At 49.2% G+C, this 16796-nt stretch overlaps 33 non-coding genes across 33 annotated transcripts; all 33 read left to right on the plus strand.

Annotated features, from left to right (window-relative positions):
* Positions 1 to 172: 172 nt before the first annotated feature.
* On the plus strand, positions 173 to 253 carry trnal-aag (transfer RNA leucine (anticodon AAG)). Its single transcript has one exon. It is a non-coding gene; the product is annotated as a tRNA-Leu (tRNA).
* Positions 254 to 672: 419 nt separating this feature from the next.
* Positions 673 to 751, plus strand: trnal-uag (transfer RNA leucine (anticodon UAG)). Its single transcript has one exon. It is a non-coding gene; the product is annotated as a tRNA-Leu (tRNA).
* A 242-nt stretch (positions 752 to 993) lies between these two features.
* Positions 994 to 1075, plus strand: trnal-uag (transfer RNA leucine (anticodon UAG)). The gene has a single exon. It is a non-coding gene; the product is annotated as a tRNA-Leu (tRNA).
* Positions 1076 to 1467: 392 nt separating this feature from the next.
* trnal-aag (transfer RNA leucine (anticodon AAG)) lies at positions 1468 to 1549 on the plus strand. Its single transcript has one exon. It is a non-coding gene; the product is annotated as a tRNA-Leu (tRNA).
* Positions 1550 to 1963: 414 nt separating this feature from the next.
* trnal-uag (transfer RNA leucine (anticodon UAG)) lies at positions 1964 to 2045 on the plus strand. Its single transcript has one exon. It is a non-coding gene; the product is annotated as a tRNA-Leu (tRNA).
* Positions 2046 to 2436: 391 nt separating this feature from the next.
* Positions 2437 to 2518, plus strand: trnal-aag (transfer RNA leucine (anticodon AAG)). Its single transcript has one exon. It is a non-coding gene; the product is annotated as a tRNA-Leu (tRNA).
* Positions 2519 to 2932: 414 nt separating this feature from the next.
* On the plus strand, positions 2933 to 3013 carry trnal-uag (transfer RNA leucine (anticodon UAG)). Its single transcript has one exon. It is a non-coding gene; the product is annotated as a tRNA-Leu (tRNA).
* Positions 3014 to 3405: 392 nt separating this feature from the next.
* trnal-aag (transfer RNA leucine (anticodon AAG)) lies at positions 3406 to 3485 on the plus strand. Its single transcript has one exon. It is a non-coding gene; the product is annotated as a tRNA-Leu (tRNA).
* Positions 3486 to 3899: 414 nt separating this feature from the next.
* Positions 3900 to 3981, plus strand: trnal-uag (transfer RNA leucine (anticodon UAG)). The gene has a single exon. It is a non-coding gene; the product is annotated as a tRNA-Leu (tRNA).
* Positions 3982 to 4948: 967 nt separating this feature from the next.
* On the plus strand, positions 4949 to 5026 carry trnal-uag (transfer RNA leucine (anticodon UAG)). Its single transcript has one exon. It is a non-coding gene; the product is annotated as a tRNA-Leu (tRNA).
* A 235-nt stretch (positions 5027 to 5261) lies between these two features.
* Positions 5262 to 5343, plus strand: trnal-uag (transfer RNA leucine (anticodon UAG)). Its single transcript has one exon. It is a non-coding gene; the product is annotated as a tRNA-Leu (tRNA).
* A 391-nt stretch (positions 5344 to 5734) lies between these two features.
* Positions 5735 to 5816, plus strand: trnal-aag (transfer RNA leucine (anticodon AAG)). Its single transcript has one exon. It is a non-coding gene; the product is annotated as a tRNA-Leu (tRNA).
* Positions 5817 to 6230: 414 nt separating this feature from the next.
* trnal-uag (transfer RNA leucine (anticodon UAG)) lies at positions 6231 to 6312 on the plus strand. Its single transcript has one exon. It is a non-coding gene; the product is annotated as a tRNA-Leu (tRNA).
* Positions 6313 to 6703: 391 nt separating this feature from the next.
* Positions 6704 to 6785, plus strand: trnal-aag (transfer RNA leucine (anticodon AAG)). The gene has a single exon. It is a non-coding gene; the product is annotated as a tRNA-Leu (tRNA).
* A 414-nt stretch (positions 6786 to 7199) lies between these two features.
* Positions 7200 to 7281, plus strand: trnal-uag (transfer RNA leucine (anticodon UAG)). The gene has a single exon. It is a non-coding gene; the product is annotated as a tRNA-Leu (tRNA).
* Positions 7282 to 7672: 391 nt separating this feature from the next.
* Positions 7673 to 7754, plus strand: trnal-aag (transfer RNA leucine (anticodon AAG)). Its single transcript has one exon. It is a non-coding gene; the product is annotated as a tRNA-Leu (tRNA).
* Positions 7755 to 8168: 414 nt separating this feature from the next.
* Positions 8169 to 8250, plus strand: trnal-uag (transfer RNA leucine (anticodon UAG)). The gene has a single exon. It is a non-coding gene; the product is annotated as a tRNA-Leu (tRNA).
* A 391-nt stretch (positions 8251 to 8641) lies between these two features.
* On the plus strand, positions 8642 to 8723 carry trnal-aag (transfer RNA leucine (anticodon AAG)). Its single transcript has one exon. It is a non-coding gene; the product is annotated as a tRNA-Leu (tRNA).
* Positions 8724 to 9137: 414 nt separating this feature from the next.
* trnal-uag (transfer RNA leucine (anticodon UAG)) lies at positions 9138 to 9219 on the plus strand. Its single transcript has one exon. It is a non-coding gene; the product is annotated as a tRNA-Leu (tRNA).
* A 391-nt stretch (positions 9220 to 9610) lies between these two features.
* trnal-aag (transfer RNA leucine (anticodon AAG)) lies at positions 9611 to 9692 on the plus strand. The gene has a single exon. It is a non-coding gene; the product is annotated as a tRNA-Leu (tRNA).
* A 414-nt stretch (positions 9693 to 10106) lies between these two features.
* On the plus strand, positions 10107 to 10188 carry trnal-uag (transfer RNA leucine (anticodon UAG)). The gene has a single exon. It is a non-coding gene; the product is annotated as a tRNA-Leu (tRNA).
* Positions 10189 to 10579: 391 nt separating this feature from the next.
* On the plus strand, positions 10580 to 10661 carry trnal-aag (transfer RNA leucine (anticodon AAG)). The gene has a single exon. It is a non-coding gene; the product is annotated as a tRNA-Leu (tRNA).
* A 414-nt stretch (positions 10662 to 11075) lies between these two features.
* Positions 11076 to 11157, plus strand: trnal-uag (transfer RNA leucine (anticodon UAG)). The gene has a single exon. It is a non-coding gene; the product is annotated as a tRNA-Leu (tRNA).
* Positions 11158 to 11548: 391 nt separating this feature from the next.
* Positions 11549 to 11630, plus strand: trnal-aag (transfer RNA leucine (anticodon AAG)). The gene has a single exon. It is a non-coding gene; the product is annotated as a tRNA-Leu (tRNA).
* A 414-nt stretch (positions 11631 to 12044) lies between these two features.
* Positions 12045 to 12126, plus strand: trnal-uag (transfer RNA leucine (anticodon UAG)). The gene has a single exon. It is a non-coding gene; the product is annotated as a tRNA-Leu (tRNA).
* Positions 12127 to 12637: 511 nt separating this feature from the next.
* On the plus strand, positions 12638 to 12719 carry trnal-uag (transfer RNA leucine (anticodon UAG)). The gene has a single exon. It is a non-coding gene; the product is annotated as a tRNA-Leu (tRNA).
* Positions 12720 to 13109: 390 nt separating this feature from the next.
* trnal-aag (transfer RNA leucine (anticodon AAG)) lies at positions 13110 to 13191 on the plus strand. The gene has a single exon. It is a non-coding gene; the product is annotated as a tRNA-Leu (tRNA).
* A 414-nt stretch (positions 13192 to 13605) lies between these two features.
* Positions 13606 to 13687, plus strand: trnal-uag (transfer RNA leucine (anticodon UAG)). The gene has a single exon. It is a non-coding gene; the product is annotated as a tRNA-Leu (tRNA).
* Positions 13688 to 14078: 391 nt separating this feature from the next.
* trnal-aag (transfer RNA leucine (anticodon AAG)) lies at positions 14079 to 14160 on the plus strand. Its single transcript has one exon. It is a non-coding gene; the product is annotated as a tRNA-Leu (tRNA).
* A 414-nt stretch (positions 14161 to 14574) lies between these two features.
* On the plus strand, positions 14575 to 14656 carry trnal-uag (transfer RNA leucine (anticodon UAG)). The gene has a single exon. It is a non-coding gene; the product is annotated as a tRNA-Leu (tRNA).
* Positions 14657 to 15047: 391 nt separating this feature from the next.
* On the plus strand, positions 15048 to 15128 carry trnal-aag (transfer RNA leucine (anticodon AAG)). The gene has a single exon. It is a non-coding gene; the product is annotated as a tRNA-Leu (tRNA).
* Positions 15129 to 15541: 413 nt separating this feature from the next.
* Positions 15542 to 15623, plus strand: trnal-uag (transfer RNA leucine (anticodon UAG)). Its single transcript has one exon. It is a non-coding gene; the product is annotated as a tRNA-Leu (tRNA).
* Positions 15624 to 16348: 725 nt separating this feature from the next.
* Positions 16349 to 16429, plus strand: trnal-uag (transfer RNA leucine (anticodon UAG)). The gene has a single exon. It is a non-coding gene; the product is annotated as a tRNA-Leu (tRNA).
* Positions 16430 to 16796: the final 367 nt, after the last annotated feature.

The raw sequence follows: 16796 nt of genomic DNA on the forward strand, positions 1-16796 counted from the left end.
AAGGATGGAAACAGCCAGTTTTACTCATTGAAAAAAATAACAGTGGAAAGCAATAAGTAGGCAAAAGGATGGAAACAGCCAGTTTTACTCATTGAAAAGGGCTTAGTGTGGTAGCGTTGCTCTATTTCAGGAAGGTGGAGGCGGAAAAGGAATGGAAAGAAACTATCAACCTGGTAGCGTGGCCGAGTGGTCCAGGCGCTGGATTAAGGCTCCAGTCTCTTCGGGGGCGTGGGTTCGAATCCCACCGCTGCCAGTAGATGCTTTAGGAAGACTGCTGTGGCTGCGCAAAGTGATGCTGCGTGAACGTCCAAATTCAGCCGCTTTTACATTCTTGCAATTTAGCCAAGTCGGTGCTGAAAGCCTGTCACGGCCTGGCTCCTTCCTTACAGATGCACCGTGTTGAAGCAGGGACGTCAATAGTTTACAATCACAGTGAAGTTACTTCAAAACAGGAAAATCGCTTGAATAAAATAACAGTGGAAAGCAATAAGTAGGCAAAAGGATGGAAACAGCCAGTTTTACTCATTGAAAAAAATAACAGTGGAAAGCATAAGTAGGCAAAAGGACGGAAACAGCCAGTTTTACTCATTGAAAAGGGCTTAGTGTGGTAGCGTTGCCTCTATTTCCGGAAGGTGGAAGGCGGAAAAGGAATGGAAAGAAACTATCAACCTGGTAGCGTGGCCGAGTGGTCTAAGGCGCTGGATTTAGGCTCCAGTCTCTCTGGGGGCGTGGGTTCGAATCCCACCGTGCAGCTGTGGTTTTAATTACAGAGGCCCTGTGTGTACTCGATGAAGGTTCTGAAAACGTGGTGAGAGTACACTTTGCCTTTCAGCGGCCAGGTGGCCAGGAAAAAAATAACAGTGGAAAGCAATAAGTAGGCAAAAGGATGGAAACAGCCAGTTTTACTCATTGAAAAGGGCTTAGTGTGGTAGCGTTGCCTCTATTTCCGGAAGGTGGAAGGCGGAAAAAGGAATGGAAAGAAACTATCAACCTGGTAGCGTGGCCGAGTGGTCTAAGGCGCTGGATTTAGGCTCCAGTCTCTCTGGGGGCGTGGGTTCGAATCCCACCGCTGCCAGCTTGGTTTTAATTACAGAGGCCCTGTGTGTACTCGATGAAGGTTCTGAAAACGTGGTGAGAGTACACTTTGCCTTTCAGCGGCCAGGTGCTCAGCCTATCTCCTTTCTGCTAAAGCAGTCAGACTGAGTCCTGCTCCCGGGGCACTGTTCTCTCTGTGGTTAAGTGACTACTGAAAGTTTCATTGCTGACGATTTTAGTCAATCCTGTGTTGATCTGTTCTTCAGAACTCGCCTCAGACTTGCTGTGACAGCAACATTGCCGCAAGCCCTAACCTGCTAGGGATCAGGTTTGTTTTACGAAAAACAGGATTAGAATGCAGCTTTTCGCCCTAGTCAGCATCAGGGAGGCCTTTCCACCGGTCTTAGCGAGCCGGAGAGCGCAGGAGTGCAGGGTAGCGTGGCCGAGCGGTCCAAGGCGCTGGATTAAGGCTCCAGTCTCTTCGGGGGCGTGGGTTCGAATCCCACCGCTGCCAGTAGATGCTTTTGGAAGGCTGCGCAAAGTGATGCTGCGTGAACGTCCAAATTCAGCCGCTTTTACATTCCTTGCAATTTAGCCAAGTCGGTGCTGAAAGCCTGTCACGGCCTCTGCTCCTTCCTTACAGATGCACCGTGTTGAAGCAGGGACGTCAATAGTTTACAATCACAGTGAAGTTACTTCAAAACAGGAAAAATCGCTTGAATAAAATAACAGTGGAAAGCAATAAGTAGGCAAAAGGATGGAAACAGCCAGTTTTACTCATTGAAAAAAATAACAGTGGAAAGCAATAAGTAGGCAAAAGGATGGAAACAGCCAGTTTTACTCATTGAAAAGGGCTTAGTGTGGTAGCGTTGCCTCTATTTCCGGAAGGTGGAAGGCGGAAAAAGGAATGGAAAGAAACTATCAACCTGGTAGCGTGGCCGAGTGGTCTAAGGCGCTGGATTTAGGCTCCAGTCTCTCTGGGGGCGTGGGTTCGAATCCCACCGCTGCCAGCTGTGGTTTTAATTACAGAGGCCCTGTGTGTACTCGATGAAGGTTCTGAAAACGTGGTGAGAGTACACTTTGCCTTTCAGCGGCCAGGTGCTCAGCCTATCTCCTTTCTGCTAAAGCAGTCAGACTGAGTCCTGCTCCCGGGGCACTGTTCTCTGTGGTTAAGTGACTACTGAAAGTTTCATTGCTGACGATTTTAGTCAATCCTGTGTTGATCTGTTCTTCAGAACTCGCCTCAGACTTGCTGTGACAGCAACATTGCCGCAAGCCCTAACCTGCTAGGGATCAGGTTTGTTTTACGAAAAACAGGATTAGAATGCAGCTTTTCGCCCTAGTCAGCATCAGGGAGGCCTTTCCACCGGTCTTAGCGAGCCGGAGAGCGCAGGAGTGCAGGGTAGCGTGGCCGAGCGGTCCAAGGCGCTGGATTAAGGCTCCAGTCTCTTCGGGGGCGTGGGTTCGAATCCCACCGCTGCCAGTAGATGCTTTTGGAAGGCTGCGCAAAGTGATGCTGCGTGAACGTCCAAATTCAGCCGCTTTTACATTCCTTGCAATTTAGCCAAGTCGGTGCTGAAAGCCTGTCACGGCCTCTGCTCCTTCCTTACAGATGCACCGTGTTGAAGCAGGGACGTCAATAGTTTACAATCACAGTGAAGTTACTTCAAAACAGGAAAAATCGCTTGAATAAAATAACAGTGGAAAGCAATAAGTAGGCAAAAGGATGGAAACAGCCAGTTTTACTCATTGAAAAAAATAACAGTGGAAAGCAATAAGTAGGCAAAAGGATGGAAACAGCCAGTTTTACTCATTGAAAAGGGCTTAGTGTGGTAGCGTTGCCTCTATTTCCGGAAGGTGGAAGGCGGAAAAAGGAATGGAAAGAAACTATCAACCTGGTAGCGTGGCCGAGTGGTCTAAGGCGCTGGATTTAGGCTCCAGTCTCTCTGGGGCGTGGGTTCGAATCCCACCGCTGCCAGCTGTGGTTTTAATTACAGAGGCCCTGTGTGTACTCGATGAAGGTTCTGAAAACGTGGTGAGAGTACACTTTGCCTTTCAGCGGCCAGGTGCTCAGCCTATCTCCTTTCTGCTAAAGCAGTCAGACTGAGTCCTGCTCCGGGGCACTGTTCTCTCTGTGGTTAAGTGACTACTGAAAGTTTCATTGCTGACGATTTTAGTCAATCCTGTGTTGATCTGTTCTTCAGAACTCGCCTCAGACTTGCTGTGACAGCAACATTGCCGCAAGCCCTAACCTGCTAGGGATCAGGTTTGTTTTACGAAAAACAGGATTAGAATGCAGCTTTTCGCCCTAGTCAGCATCAGGGAGGCCTTTCCACCGGTCGTAGCGAGCCGGAGAGCGCAGGAGTGCAGGGTAGCGTGGCCGAGCGGTCCAAGGCGCTGGATTAAGGCTCCAGTCTCTTCGGGGGTGGGTTCGAATCCCACCGCTGCCAGTAGATGCTTTTGGAAGGCTGCGCAAAGTGATGCTGCGTGAACGTCCAAATTCAGCCGCTTTTACATTCCTTGCAATTTAGCCAAGTCGGTGCTGAAAGCCTGTCACGGCCTCTGCTCCTTCCTTACAGATGCACCGTGTTGAAGCAGGGACGTCAATAGTTTACAATCACAGTGAAGTTACTTCAAAACAGGAAAAATCGCTTGAATAAAATAACAGTGGAAAGCAATAAGTAGGCAAAAGGATGGAAACAGCCAGTTTTACTCATTGAAAAAAATAACAGTGGAAAGCAATAAGTAGGCAAAAGGATGGAAACAGCCAGTTTTACTCATTGAAAAGGGCTTAGTGTGGTAGCGTTGCCTCTATTTCCGGAAGGTGGAAGGCGGAAAAAGGAATGGAAAGAAACTATCAACCTGGTAGCGTGGCCGAGTGGTCTAAGGCGCTGGATTTAGGCTCCAGTCTCTCTGGGGGCGTGGGTTCGAATCCCACCGCTGCCAGCTGTGGTTTTAATTACAGAGGCCCTGTGTGTACTCGATGAAGGTTCTGAAAACGTGGTGAGAGTACACTTTGCCTTTCAGCGGCCAGGTGCTCAGCCTATCTCCTTTCTGCTAAAGCAGTCAGACTGAGTCCTGCTCCGGGGCACTGTTCTCTGTGGTTAAGTGACTACTGAAAGTTTCATTGCTGACGATTTTAGTCAATCCTGTGTTGATCTGTTCTTCAGAACTCGCCTCAGACTTGCTGTGACAGCAACATTGCCGCAAGCCCTAACCTGCTAGGGATCAGGTTTGTTTTACGAAAAACAGGATTAGAATGCAGCTTTTCGCCCTAGTCAGCATCAGGGAGGCTTTTTTTACTCATTGAAAAGGGTTGTGTGTAGCGTTGCCTCTATTTCGGAAGGTGGAAGGCGGAAAAGGAATGGAAGAACTATCAACCTGGTAGCGTGGCGAGTGGTCTAAGGCGCTGGATTTAGGCTCCAGTCTCTCTGGGGCGTGGGTTCGAATCCACCGCTGCCAGCTGTGGTTTTAATTACAGAGGCCCTGTGTGTACTCGATGAAGGTTCTGAAAACGTGGTGAGAGTACACTTTGCCTTTCAGCGGCCAGGTGCTCAGCCTATCTCCTTTCTGCTAAAGCAGTCAGACTGAGTCCTGCTCCCGGGGCACTGTTCTCTGTGGTTAAGTGACTACTGAAAGTTTCATTGCTGACGATTTTAGTCAATCCTGTGTTGATCTGTTCTTCAGAACTCGCCTCAGACTTGCTGTGACAGCAACATTGCCGCAAGCCCTAACCTGCTAGGGATCAGGTTTGTTTTACGAAAAACAGGATTAGAATGCAGCTTTTCGCCCTAGTCAGCATCAGGGAGGCCTTGATGAGTTTTACTCATTGAAAAGGGTTAGTGTGGTAGCGTTGCCTCTATTTCCGGAAGGTGGAAGGCGGAAAAAGGAATGGAAAGAAACTATCAACCTGGTAGCGTGGCCGAGTGGTTAAGGCGCTGGATTTAGGCTCCAGTCTCTCTGGGGGCGTGGGTTCGAATCCCACGCTGCAGCTGTGGTTTTAATTACAGAAGGCCCTGTGTGTACTCGATGAAGTTCTGAAAGTGGTGAGAGTAAAGCTTTCAGCGGCCAGGTGGCCAGGAAAAAAATAACAGTGGAAAGCAATAAGTAGGCAAAAGGATGGAAACAGCCAGTTTTACTCATTGAAAAGGGCTTAGTGTGGTAGCGTTGCCTCTATTTCCGGAAGGTGGAAGGCGGAAAAAGGAATGGAAAGAAACTATCAACCTGGTAGCGTGGCCGAGTGGTCTAAGGCGCTGGATTTAGGCTCCAGTCTCTCTGGGGGCGTGGGTTCGAATCCCACCGCTGCCAGCTGTGGTTTTAATTACAGAGGCCCTGTGTGTACTCGATGAAGGTTCTGAAAACGTGGTGAGAGTACACTTTGCCTTTCAGCGGCCAGGTGCTCAGCCTATCTCCTTTCTGCTAAAGCAGTCAGACTGAGTCCTGCTCCCGGGGCACTGTTCTCTGTGGTTAAGTGACTACTGAAAGTTTCATTGCTGACGATTTTAGTCAATCCTGTGTTGATCTGTTCTTCAGAACTCGCCTCAGACTTGCTGTGACAGCAACATTGCCGCAAGCCCTAACCTGCTAGGGATCAGGTTTGTTTTACGAAAAACAGGATTAGAATGCAGCTTTTCGCCCTAGTCAGCATCAGGGAGGCCTTTCCACCGGTCGTAGCGAGCCGGAGAGCGCAGGAGTGCAGGGTAGCGTGGCCGAGCGGTCCAAGGCGCTGGATTAAGGCTCCAGTCTCTTCGGGGGCGTGGGTTCGAATCCCACCGCTGCCAGTAGATGCTTTTGGAAGGCTGCGCAAAGTGATGCTGCGTGAACGTCCAAATTCAGCCGCTTTTACATTCCTTGCAATTTAGCCAAGTCGGTGCTGAAAGCCTGTCACGGCCTCTGCTCCTTCCTTACAGATGCACCGTGTTGAAGCAGGGACGTCAATAGTTTACAATCACAGTGAAGTTACTTCAAAACAGGAAAAATCGCTTGAATAAAATAACAGTGGAAAGCAATAAGTAGGCAAAAGGATGGAAACAGCCAGTTTTACTCATTGAAAAAAATAACAGTGGAAAGCAATAAGTAGGCAAAAGGATGGAAACAGCCAGTTTTACTCATTGAAAAGGGCTTAGTGTGGTAGCGTTGCCTCTATTTCCGGAAGGTGGAAGGCGGAAAAAGGAATGGAAAGAAACTATCAACCTGGTAGCGTGGCCGAGTGGTCTAAGGCGCTGGATTTAGGCTCCAGTCTCTCTGGGGGCGTGGGTTCGAATCCCACCGCTGCCAGCTGTGGTTTTAATTACAGAGGCCCTGTGTGTACTCGATGAAGGTTCTGAAAACGTGGTGAGAGTACACTTTGCCTTTCAGCGGCCAGGTGCTCAGCCTATCTCCTTTCTGCTAAAGCAGTCAGACTGAGTCCTGCTCCCGGGGCACTGTTCTCTGTGGTTAAGTGACTACTGAAAGTTTCATTGCTGACGATTTTAGTCAATCCTGTGTTGATCTGTTCTTCAGAACTCGCCTCAGACTTGCTGTGACAGCAACATTGCCGCAAGCCCTAACCTGCTAGGGATCAGGTTTGTTTTACGAAAAACAGGATTAGAATGCAGCTTTTCGCCCTAGTCAGCATCAGGGAGGCCTTTCCACCGGTCGTAGCGAGCCGGAGAGCGCAGGAGTGCAGGGTAGCGTGGCCGAGCGGTCCAAGGCGCTGGATTAAGGCTCCAGTCTCTTCGGGGGCGTGGGTTCGAATCCCACCGCTGCCAGTAGATGCTTTTGGAAGGCTGCGCAAAGTGATGCTGCGTGAACGTCCAAATTCAGCCGCTTTTACATTCCTTGCAATTTAGCCAAGTCGGTGCTGAAAGCCTGTCACGGCCTCTGCTCCTTCCTTACAGATGCACCGTGTTGAAGCAGGGACGTCAATAGTTTACAATCACAGTGAAGTTACTTCAAAACAGGAAAAATCGCTTGAATAAAATAACAGTGGAAAGCAATAAGTAGGCAAAAGGATGGAAACAGCCAGTTTTACTCATTGAAAAAAATAACAGTGGAAAGCAATAAGTAGGCAAAAGGATGGAAACAGCCAGTTTTACTCATTGAAAAGGGCTTAGTGTGGTAGCGTTGCCTCTATTTCCGGAAGGTGGAAGGCGGAAAAAGGAATGGAAAGAAACTATCAACCTGGTAGCGTGGCCGAGTGGTCTAAGGCGCTGGATTTAGGCTCCAGTCTCTCTGGGGGCGTGGGTTCGAATCCCACCGCTGCCAGCTGTGGTTTTAATTACAGAGGCCCTGTGTGTACTCGATGAAGGTTCTGAAAACGTGGTGAGAGTACACTTTGCCTTTCAGCGGCCAGGTGCTCAGCCTATCTCCTTTCTGCTAAAGCAGTCAGACTGAGTCCTGCTCCCGGGGCACTGTTCTCTGTGGTTAAGTGACTACTGAAAGTTTCATTGCTGACGATTTTAGTCAATCCTGTGTTGATCTGTTCTTCAGAACTCGCCTCAGACTTGCTGTGACAGCAACATTGCCGCAAGCCCTAACCTGCTAGGGATCAGGTTTGTTTTACGAAAAACAGGATTAGAATGCAGCTTTTCGCCCTAGTCAGCATCAGGGAGGCCTTTCCACCGGTCGTAGCGAGCCGGAGAGCGCAGGAGTGCAGGGTAGCGTGGCCGAGCGGTCCAAGGCGCTGGATTAAGGCTCCAGTCTCTTCGGGGGCGTGGGTTCGAATCCCACCGCTGCCAGTAGATGCTTTTGGAAGGCTGCGCAAAGTGATGCTGCGTGAACGTCCAAATTCAGCCGCTTTTACATTCCTTGCAATTTAGCCAAGTCGGTGCTGAAAGCCTGTCACGGCCTCTGCTCCTTCCTTACAGATGCACCGTGTTGAAGCAGGGACGTCAATAGTTTACAATCACAGTGAAGTTACTTCAAAACAGGAAAAATCGCTTGAATAAAATAACAGTGGAAAGCAATAAGTAGGCAAAAGGATGGAAACAGCCAGTTTTACTCATTGAAAAAAATAACAGTGGAAAGCAATAAGTAGGCAAAAGGATGGAAACAGCCAGTTTTACTCATTGAAAAGGGCTTAGTGTGGTAGCGTTGCCTCTATTTCCGGAAGGTGGAAGGCGGAAAAAGGAATGGAAAGAAACTATCAACCTGGTAGCGTGGCCGAGTGGTCTAAGGCGCTGGATTTAGGCTCCAGTCTCTCTGGGGGCGTGGGTTCGAATCCCACCGCTGCCAGCTGTGGTTTTAATTACAGAGGCCCTGTGTGTACTCGATGAAGGTTCTGAAAACGTGGTGAGAGTACACTTTGCCTTTCAGCGGCCAGGTGCTCAGCCTATCTCCTTTCTGCTAAAGCAGTCAGACTGAGTCCTGCTCCCGGGGCACTGTTCTCTGTGGTTAAGTGACTACTGAAAGTTTCATTGCTGACGATTTTAGTCAATCCTGTGTTGATCTGTTCTTCAGAACTCGCCTCAGACTTGCTGTGACAGCAACATTGCCGCAAGCCCTAACCTGCTAGGGATCAGGTTTGTTTTACGAAAAACAGGATTAGAATGCAGCTTTTCGCCCTAGTCAGCATCAGGGAGGCCTTTCCACCGGTCGTAGCGAGCCGGAGAGCGCAGGAGTGCAGGGTAGCGTGGCCGAGCGGTCCAAGGCGCTGGATTAAGGCTCCAGTCTCTTCGGGGGCGTGGGTTCGAATCCCACCGCTGCCAGTAGATGCTTTTGGAAGGCTGCGCAAAGTGATGCTGCGTGAACGTCCAAATTCAGCCGCTTTTACATTCCTTGCAATTTAGCCAAGTCGGTGCTGAAAGCCTGTCACGGCCTCTGCTCCTTCCTTACAGATGCACCGTGTTGAAGCAGGGACGTCAATAGTTTACAATCACAGTGAAGTTACTTCAAAACAGGAAAAATCGCTTGAATAAAATAACAGTGGAAAGCAATAAGTAGGCAAAAGGATGGAAACAGCCAGTTTTACTCATTGAAAAAAATAACAGTGGAAAGCAATAAGTAGGCAAAAGGATGGAAACAGCCAGTTTTACTCATTGAAAAGGGCTTAGTGTGGTAGCGTTGCCTCTATTTCCGGAAGGTGGAAGGCGGAAAAAGGAATGGAAAGAAACTATCAACCTGGTAGCGTGGCCGAGTGGTCTAAGGCGCTGGATTTAGGCTCCAGTCTCTCTGGGGGCGTGGGTTCGAATCCCACCGCTGCCAGCTGTGGTTTTAATTACAGAGGCCCTGTGTGTACTCGATGAAGGTTCTGAAAACGTGGTGAGAGTACACTTTGCCTTTCAGCGGCCAGGTGCTCAGCCTATCTCCTTTCTGCTAAAGCAGTCAGACTGAGTCCTGCTCCCGGGGCACTGTTCTCTGTGGTTAAGTGACTACTGAAAGTTTCATTGCTGACGATTTTAGTCAATCCTGTGTTGATCTGTTCTTCAGAACTCGCCTCAGACTTGCTGTGACAGCAACATTGCCGCAAGCCCTAACCTGCTAGGGATCAGGTTTGTTTTACGAAAAACAGGATTAGAATGCAGCTTTTCGCCCTAGTCAGCATCAGGGAGGCCTTTCCACCGGTCGTAGCGAGCCGGAGAGCGCAGGAGTGCAGGGTAGCGTGGCCGAGCGGTCCAAGGCGCTGGATTAAGGCTCCAGTCTCTTCGGGGGCGTGGGTTCGAATCCCACCGCTGCCAGTAGATGCTTTTGGAAGGCTGCGCAAAGTGATGCTGCGTGAACGTCCAAATTCAGCCGCTTTTACATTCCTTGCAATTTAGCCAAGTCGGTGCTGAAAGCCTGTCACGGCCTCTGCTCCTTCCTTACAGATGCACCGTGTTGAAGCAGGGACGTCAATAGTTTACAATCACAGTGAAGTTACTTCAAAACAGGAAAAATCGCTTGAATAAAATAACAGTGGAAAGCAATAAGTAGGCAAAAGGATGGAAACAGCCAGTTTTACTCATTGAAAAAAATAACAGTGGAAAGCAATAAGTAGGCAAAAGGATGGAAACAGCCAGTTTTACTCATTGAAAAGGGCTTAGTGTGGTAGCGTTGCCTCTATTTCCGGAAGGTGGAAGGCGGAAAAAGGAATGGAAAGAAACTATCAACCTGGTAGCGTGGCCGAGTGGTCTAAGGCGCTGGATTTAGGCTCCAGTCTCTCTGGGGGCGTGGGTTCGAATCCCACCGCTGCCAGCTGTGGTTTTAATTACAGAGGCCCTGTGTGTACTCGATGAAGGTTCTGAAAACGTGGTGAGAGTACACTTTGCCTTTCAGCGGCCAGGTGCTCAGCCTATCTCCTTTCTGCTAAAGCAGTCAGACTGAGTCCTGCTCCCGGGGCACTGTTCTCTGTGGTTAAGTGACTACTGAAAGTTTCATTGCTGACGATTTTAGTCAATCCTGTGTTGATCTGTTCTTCAGAACTCGCCTCAGACTTGCTGTGACAGCAACATTGCCGCAAGCCCTAACCTGCTAGGGATCAGGTTTGTTTTACGAAAAACAGGATTAGAATGCAGCTTTTCGCCCTAGTCAGCATCAGGGAGGCCTTTCCACCGGTCGTAGCGAGCCGGAGAGCGCAGGAGTGCAGGGTAGCGTGGCCGAGCGGTCCAAGGCGCTGGATTAAGGCTCCAGTCTCTTCGGGGGCGTGGGTTCGAATCCCACCGCTGCCAGTAGATGCTTTTGGAAGGCTGCGCAAAGTGATGCTGCGTGAACGTCCAAATTCAGCCGCTTTTACATTCCTTGCAATTTAGCCAAGTCGGTGCTGAAAGCCTGTCACGGCCTCTGCTCCTTCCTTACAGATGCACCGTGTTGAAGCAGGGACGTCAATAGTTTACAATCACAGTGAAGTTACTTCAAAACAGGAAAAATCGCTTGAATAAAATAACAGTGGAAAGCAATAAGTAGGCAAAAGGATGGAAACAGCCAGTTTTACTCATTGAAAAAAATAACAGTGGAAAGCAATAAGTAGGCAAAAGGATGGAAACAGCCAGTTTTACTCATTGAAAAGGGCTTAGTGTGGTAGCGTTGCCTCTATTTCCGGAAGGTGGAAGGCGGAAAAAGGAATGGAAAGAAACTATCAACCTGGTAGCGTGGCCGAGTGGTCTAAGGCGCTGGATTTAGGCTCCAGTCTCTCTGGGGGCGTGGGTTCGAATCCCACCGCTGCCAGCTGTGGTTTTAATTACAGAGGCCCTGTGTGTACTCGATGAAGGTTCTGAAAACGTGGTGAGAGTACACTTTGCCTTTCAGCGGCCAGGTGCTCAGCCTATCTCCTTTCTGCTAAAGCAGTCAGACTGAGTCCTGCTCCCGGGGCACTGTTCTCTGTGGTTAAGTGACTACTGAAAGTTTCATTGCTGACGATTTTAGTCAATCCTGTGTTGATCTGTTCTTCAGAACTCGCCTCAGACTTGCTGTGACAGCAACATTGCCGCAAGCCCTAACCTGCTAGGGATCAGGTTTGTTTTACGAAAAACAGGATTAGAATGCAGCTTTTCGCCCTAGTCAGCATCAGGGAGGCCTTTCCACCGGTCGTAGCGAGCCGGAGAGCGCAGGAGTGCAGGGTAGCGTGGCCGAGCGGTCCAAGGCGCTGGATTAAGGCTCCAGTCTCTTCGGGGGCGTGGGTTCGAATCCCACCGCTGCCAGTAGATGCTTTTGGAAGGCTGCGCAAAGTGATGCTGCGTGAACGTCCAAATTCAGCCGCTTTTACATTCCTTGCAATTTAGCCAAGTCGGTGCTGAAAGCCTGTCACGGCCTCTGCTCCTTCCTTACAGATGCACCGTGTTGAAGCAGGGACGTCAATAGTTTACAATCACAGTGAAGTTACTTCAAAACAGGAAAAATCGCTTGAATAAAATAACAGTGGAAAGCAATAAGTAGGCAAAAGGATGGAAACAGCCAGTTTTACTCATTGAAAAAAATAACAGTGGAAAGCAATAAGTAGGCAAAAGGATGGAAACAGCCAGTTTTACTCATTGAAAAGGGCTTAGTGTGGTAGCGTTGCCTCTATTTCCGGAAGGTGGAAGGCGGAAAAAGGAATGGAAAGAAACTATCAACCTGGTAGCGTGGCCGAGTGGTCTAAGGCGCTGGATTTAGGCTCCAGTCTCTCTGGGGGCGTGGGTTCGAATCCCACCGCTGCCAGCTGTGGTTTTAATTACAGAGGCCCTGTGTGTACTCGATGAAGGTTCTGAAAACGTGGTGAGAGTACACTTTGCCTTTCAGCGGCCAGGTGCTCAGCCTATCTCCTTTCTGCTAAAGCAGTCAGACTGAGTCCTGCTCCCGGGGCACTGTTCTCTGTGGTTAAGTGACTACTGAAAGTTTCATTGCTGACGATTTTAGTCAATCCTGTGTTGATCTGTTCTTCAGAACTCGCCTCAGACTTGCTGTGACAGCAACATTGCCGCAAGCCCTAACCTGCTAGGGATCAGGTTTGTTTTACGAAAAACAGGATTAGAATGCAGCTTTTCGCCCTAGTCAGCATCAGGGAGGCCTTTCCACCGGTCATTGAAAAAAATAACAGTGGAAAGCAATAAGTAGGCAAAAGGATGGAAACAGCCAGTTTTACTCATTGAAAAGGGCTTAGTGTGGTAGCGTTGCCTCTATTTCCGGAAGGTGGAAGGCGGAAAAAGGAATGGAAAGAAACTATCAACCTGGTAGCGTGGCCGAGTGGTCTAAGGCGCTGGATTTAGGCTCCAGTCTCTCTGGGGGCGTGGGTTCGAATCCCACCGCTGCCAGCTTGGTTTTAATTACAGAGGCCCTGTGTGTACTCGATGAAGGTTCTGAAAACGTGGTGAGAGTACACTTTGCCTTTCAGCGGCCAGGTGCTCAGCCTATCTCCTTTCTGCTAAAGCAGTCAGACTGAGTCCTGCTCCCGGGGCACTGTTCTCTGTGGTTAAGTGACTACTGAAAGTTTCATTGCTGACGATTTTAGTCAATCCTGTGTTGATCTGTTCTTCAGAACTCGCCTCAGACTTGCTGTGACAGCAACATTGCCGCAAGCCCTAACCTGCTAGGGATCAGGTTTGTTTTACGAAAAACAGGATTAGAATGCAGCTTTTCGCCCTAGTCAGCATCAGGGAGGCCTTTCCACCGGTCGTAGCGAGCCGGAGAGCGCAGGAGTGCAGGGTAGCGTGGCCGAGCGGTCCAAGGCGCTGGATTAAGGCTCCAGTCTCTTCGGGGGCGTGGGTTCGAATCCCACCGCTGCCAGTAGATGCTTTTGGAAGGCTGCGCAAAGTGATGCTGCGTGAACGTCCAAATTCAGCCGCTTTTACATTCCTTGCAATTTAGCCAAGTCGGTGCTGAAAGCCTGTCACGGCCTCTGCTCCTTCCTTACAGATGCACCGTGTTGAAGCAGGGACGTCAATAGTTTACAATCACAGTGAAGTTACTTCAAAACAGGAAAAATCGCTTGAATAAAATAACAGTGGAAAGCAATAAGTAGGCAAAAGGATGGAAACAGCCAGTTTTACTCATTGAAAAAAATAACAGTGGAAAGCAATAAGTAGGCAAAAGGATGGAAACAGCCAGTTTTACTCATTGAAAAGGGCTTAGTGTGGTAGCGTTGCCTCTATTTCCGGAAGGTGGAAGGCGGAAAAAGGAATGGAAAGAAACTATCAACCTGGTAGCGTGGCCGAGTGGTCTAAGGCGCTGGATTTAGGCTCCAGTCTCTCTGGGGGCGTGGGTTCGAATCCCACCGCTGCCAGCTGTGGTTTTAATTACAGAGGCCCTGTGTGTACTCGATGAAGGTTCTGAAAACGTGGTGAGAGTACACTTTGCCTTTCAGCGGCCAGGTGCTCAGCCTATCTCCTTTCTGCTAAAGCAGTCAGACTGAGTCCTGCTCCCGGGGCACTGTTCTCTGTGGTTAAGTGACTACTGAAAGTTTCATTGCTGACGATTTTAGTCAATCCTGTGTTGATCTGTTCTTCAGAACTCGCCTCAGACTTGCTGTGACAGCAACATTGCCGCAAGCCCTAACCTGCTAGGGATCAGGTTTGTTTTACGAAAAACAGGATTAGAATGCAGCTTTTCGCCCTAGTCAGCATCAGGGAGGCCTTTCCACCGGTCGTAGCGAGCCGGAGAGCGCAGGAGTGCAGGGTAGCGTGGCCGAGCGGTCCAAGGCGCTGGATTAAGGCTCCAGTCTCTTCGGGGGCGTGGGTTCGAATCCCACCGCTGCCAGTAGATGCTTTTGGAAGGCTGCGCAAAGTGATGCTGCGTGAACGTCCAAATTCAGCCGCTTTTACATTCCTTGCAATTTAGCCAAGTCGGTGCTGAAAGCCTGTCACGGCCTCTGCTCCTTCCTTACAGATGCACCGTGTTGAAGCAGGGACGTCAATAGTTTACAATCACAGTGAAGTTACTTCAAAACAGGAAAAATCGCTTGAATAAAATAACAGTGGAAAGCAATAAGTAGGCAAAAGGATGGAAACAGCCAGTTTTACTCATTGAAAAAAATAACAGTGGAAAGCAATAAGTAGGCAAAAGGATGGAAACAGCCAGTTTTACTCATTGAAAAGGGCTTAGTGTGGTAGCGTTGCCTCTATTTCCGGAAGGTGGAAGGCGGAAAAAGGAATGGAAAGAAACTATCAACCTGGTAGCGTGGCCGAGTGGTCTAAGGCGCTGGATTTAGGCTCCAGTCTCTCTGGGGGCGTGGGTTCGAATCCCACCGCTGCCAGCTGTGGTTTTAATTACAGAGGCCCTGTGTGTACTCGATGAAGGTTCTGAAAACGTGGTGAGAGTACACTTTGCCTTTCAGCGGCCAGGTGCTCAGCCTATCTCCTTTCTGCTAAAGCAGTCAGACTGAGTCCTGCTCCCGGGGCACTGTTCTCTGTGGTTAAGTGACTACTGAAAGTTTCATTGCTGACGATTTTAGTCAATCCTGTGTTGATCTGTTCTTCAGAACTCGCCTCAGACTTGCTGTGACAGCAACATTGCCGCAAGCCCTAACCTGCTAGGGATCAGGTTTGTTTTACGAAAAACAGGATTAGAATGCAGCTTTTCGCCCTAGTCAGCATCAGGGAGGCCTTTCCACCGGTCGTAGCGAGCCGGAGAGCGCAGGAGTGCAGGGTAGCGTGGCCGAGCGGTCCAAGGCGCTGATTAAGGCTCCAGTCTCTTCGGGGGCGTGGGTTCGAATCCCACCGCTGCCAGTAGATGCTTTTGGAAGGCTGCGCAAAGTGATGCTGCGTGAACGTCCAAATTCAGCCGCTTTTACATTCCTTGCAATTTAGCCAAGTCGGTGCTGAAAGCCTGTCACGGCCTCTGCTCCTTCCTTACAGATGCACCGTGTTGAAGCAGGGACGTCAATAGTTTACAATCACAGTGAAGTTACTTCAAAACAGGAAAAATCGCTTGAATAAAATAACAGTGGAAAGCAATAAGTAGGCAAAAGGATGGAAACAGCCAGTTTTACTCATTGAAAAAAATAACAGTGGAAAGCAATAAGTAGGCAAAAGGATGGAAACAGCCAGTTTTACTCATTGAAAAGGGCTTAGTGTGGTAGCGTTGCCTCTATTCCGGAAGGTGGAAGGCGGAAAAAGGAATGGAAAGAAACTATCAACCTGGTAGCGTGGCCGAGTGGTCTAAGGCGCTGGATTTAGGCTCCAGTCTCTCTGGGGGCGTGGGTTCGAATCCCACCGCTGCCAGCTGTGGTTTTAATTACAGAGGCCCTGTGTGTACTCGATGAAGGTTCTGAAAACGTGGTGAGAGTACACTTTGCCTTTCAGCGGCCAGGTGCTCAGCCTATCTCCTTTCTGCTAAAGCAGTCAGACTGAGTCCTGCTCCCGGGGCACTGTTCTCTGTGGTTAAGTGACTACTGAAAGTTTCATTGCTGACGATTTTAGTCAATCCTGTGTTGATCTGTTCTTCAGAACTCGCCTCAGACTTGCTGTGACAGCAACATTGCCGCAAGCCCTAACCTGCTAGGGATCAGGTTTGTTTTACGAAAAACAGGATTAGAATGCAGCTTTTCGCCAGTCAGCATCAGGGAGGCCTTTCCACCGTCCAAATTCAGCCGCTTTTACATTCCTTGCAATTTAGCCAAGTCGGTGCTGAAAGCCTGTCACGGCCTCTGCTCCTTCCTTACAGATGCACCGTGTTGAAGCAGGGACGTCAATAGTTTACAATCACAGTGAAGTTACTTCAAAACAGGAAAAATCGCTTGAATAAAATAACAGTGGAAAGCAATAAGTAGGCAAAAGGATGGAAACAGCCAGTTTTACTCATTGAAAAAAATAACAGTGGAAAGCAATAAGTAGGCAAAAGGATGAAACAGCCAGTTTTACTCATTGAAAGGGCTTAGTGTGGTAGCGTTGCCTCTATTTCCGGAAGGTGGAAGGCGGAAAAAGGAATGGAAAGAAACTATCAACCTGGTAGCGTGGCCGAGTGGTCTAAGGCGCTGGATTTAGGCTCCAGTCTCTCTGGGGGCGTGGGTTCGAATCCACCGCTGCCAGCTGTGGTTTTAATTACAGAGGCCCTGTGTGTACTCGATGAAGGTTCTGAAAACGTGGTGAGAGTACACTTTGCCTTTCAGCGGCAGGTGCTCAGCCTATCTCCTTTCTGCTAAAGCAGTCAGACTGAGTCCTGCTCCCGGGGCACTGTTCTCTGTGGTTAAGTGACTACTGAAAGTTTCATTGCTGACGATTTTAGTCAATCCTGTGTTGATCTGTTCTTCAGAACTCGCCTCAGACTTGCTGTGACAGCAACATTGCCGCAAGCCCTAACCTGCTAGGGATCAGGTTTGTTTTACGAAAAACAGGATTAGAATGCAGCTTTTCGCCCTAGTCAGCATCAGGGAGGCCTTTCCACCGGTCGTAGCG

The sequence above is a fragment of the Carassius auratus genome, unplaced genomic scaffold (genome assembly GCF_003368295.1).
Source record: "Carassius auratus strain Wakin unplaced genomic scaffold, ASM336829v1 scaf_tig00217355, whole genome shotgun sequence".
Taxonomy (NCBI): domain Eukaryota; kingdom Metazoa; phylum Chordata; class Actinopteri; order Cypriniformes; family Cyprinidae; genus Carassius; species Carassius auratus.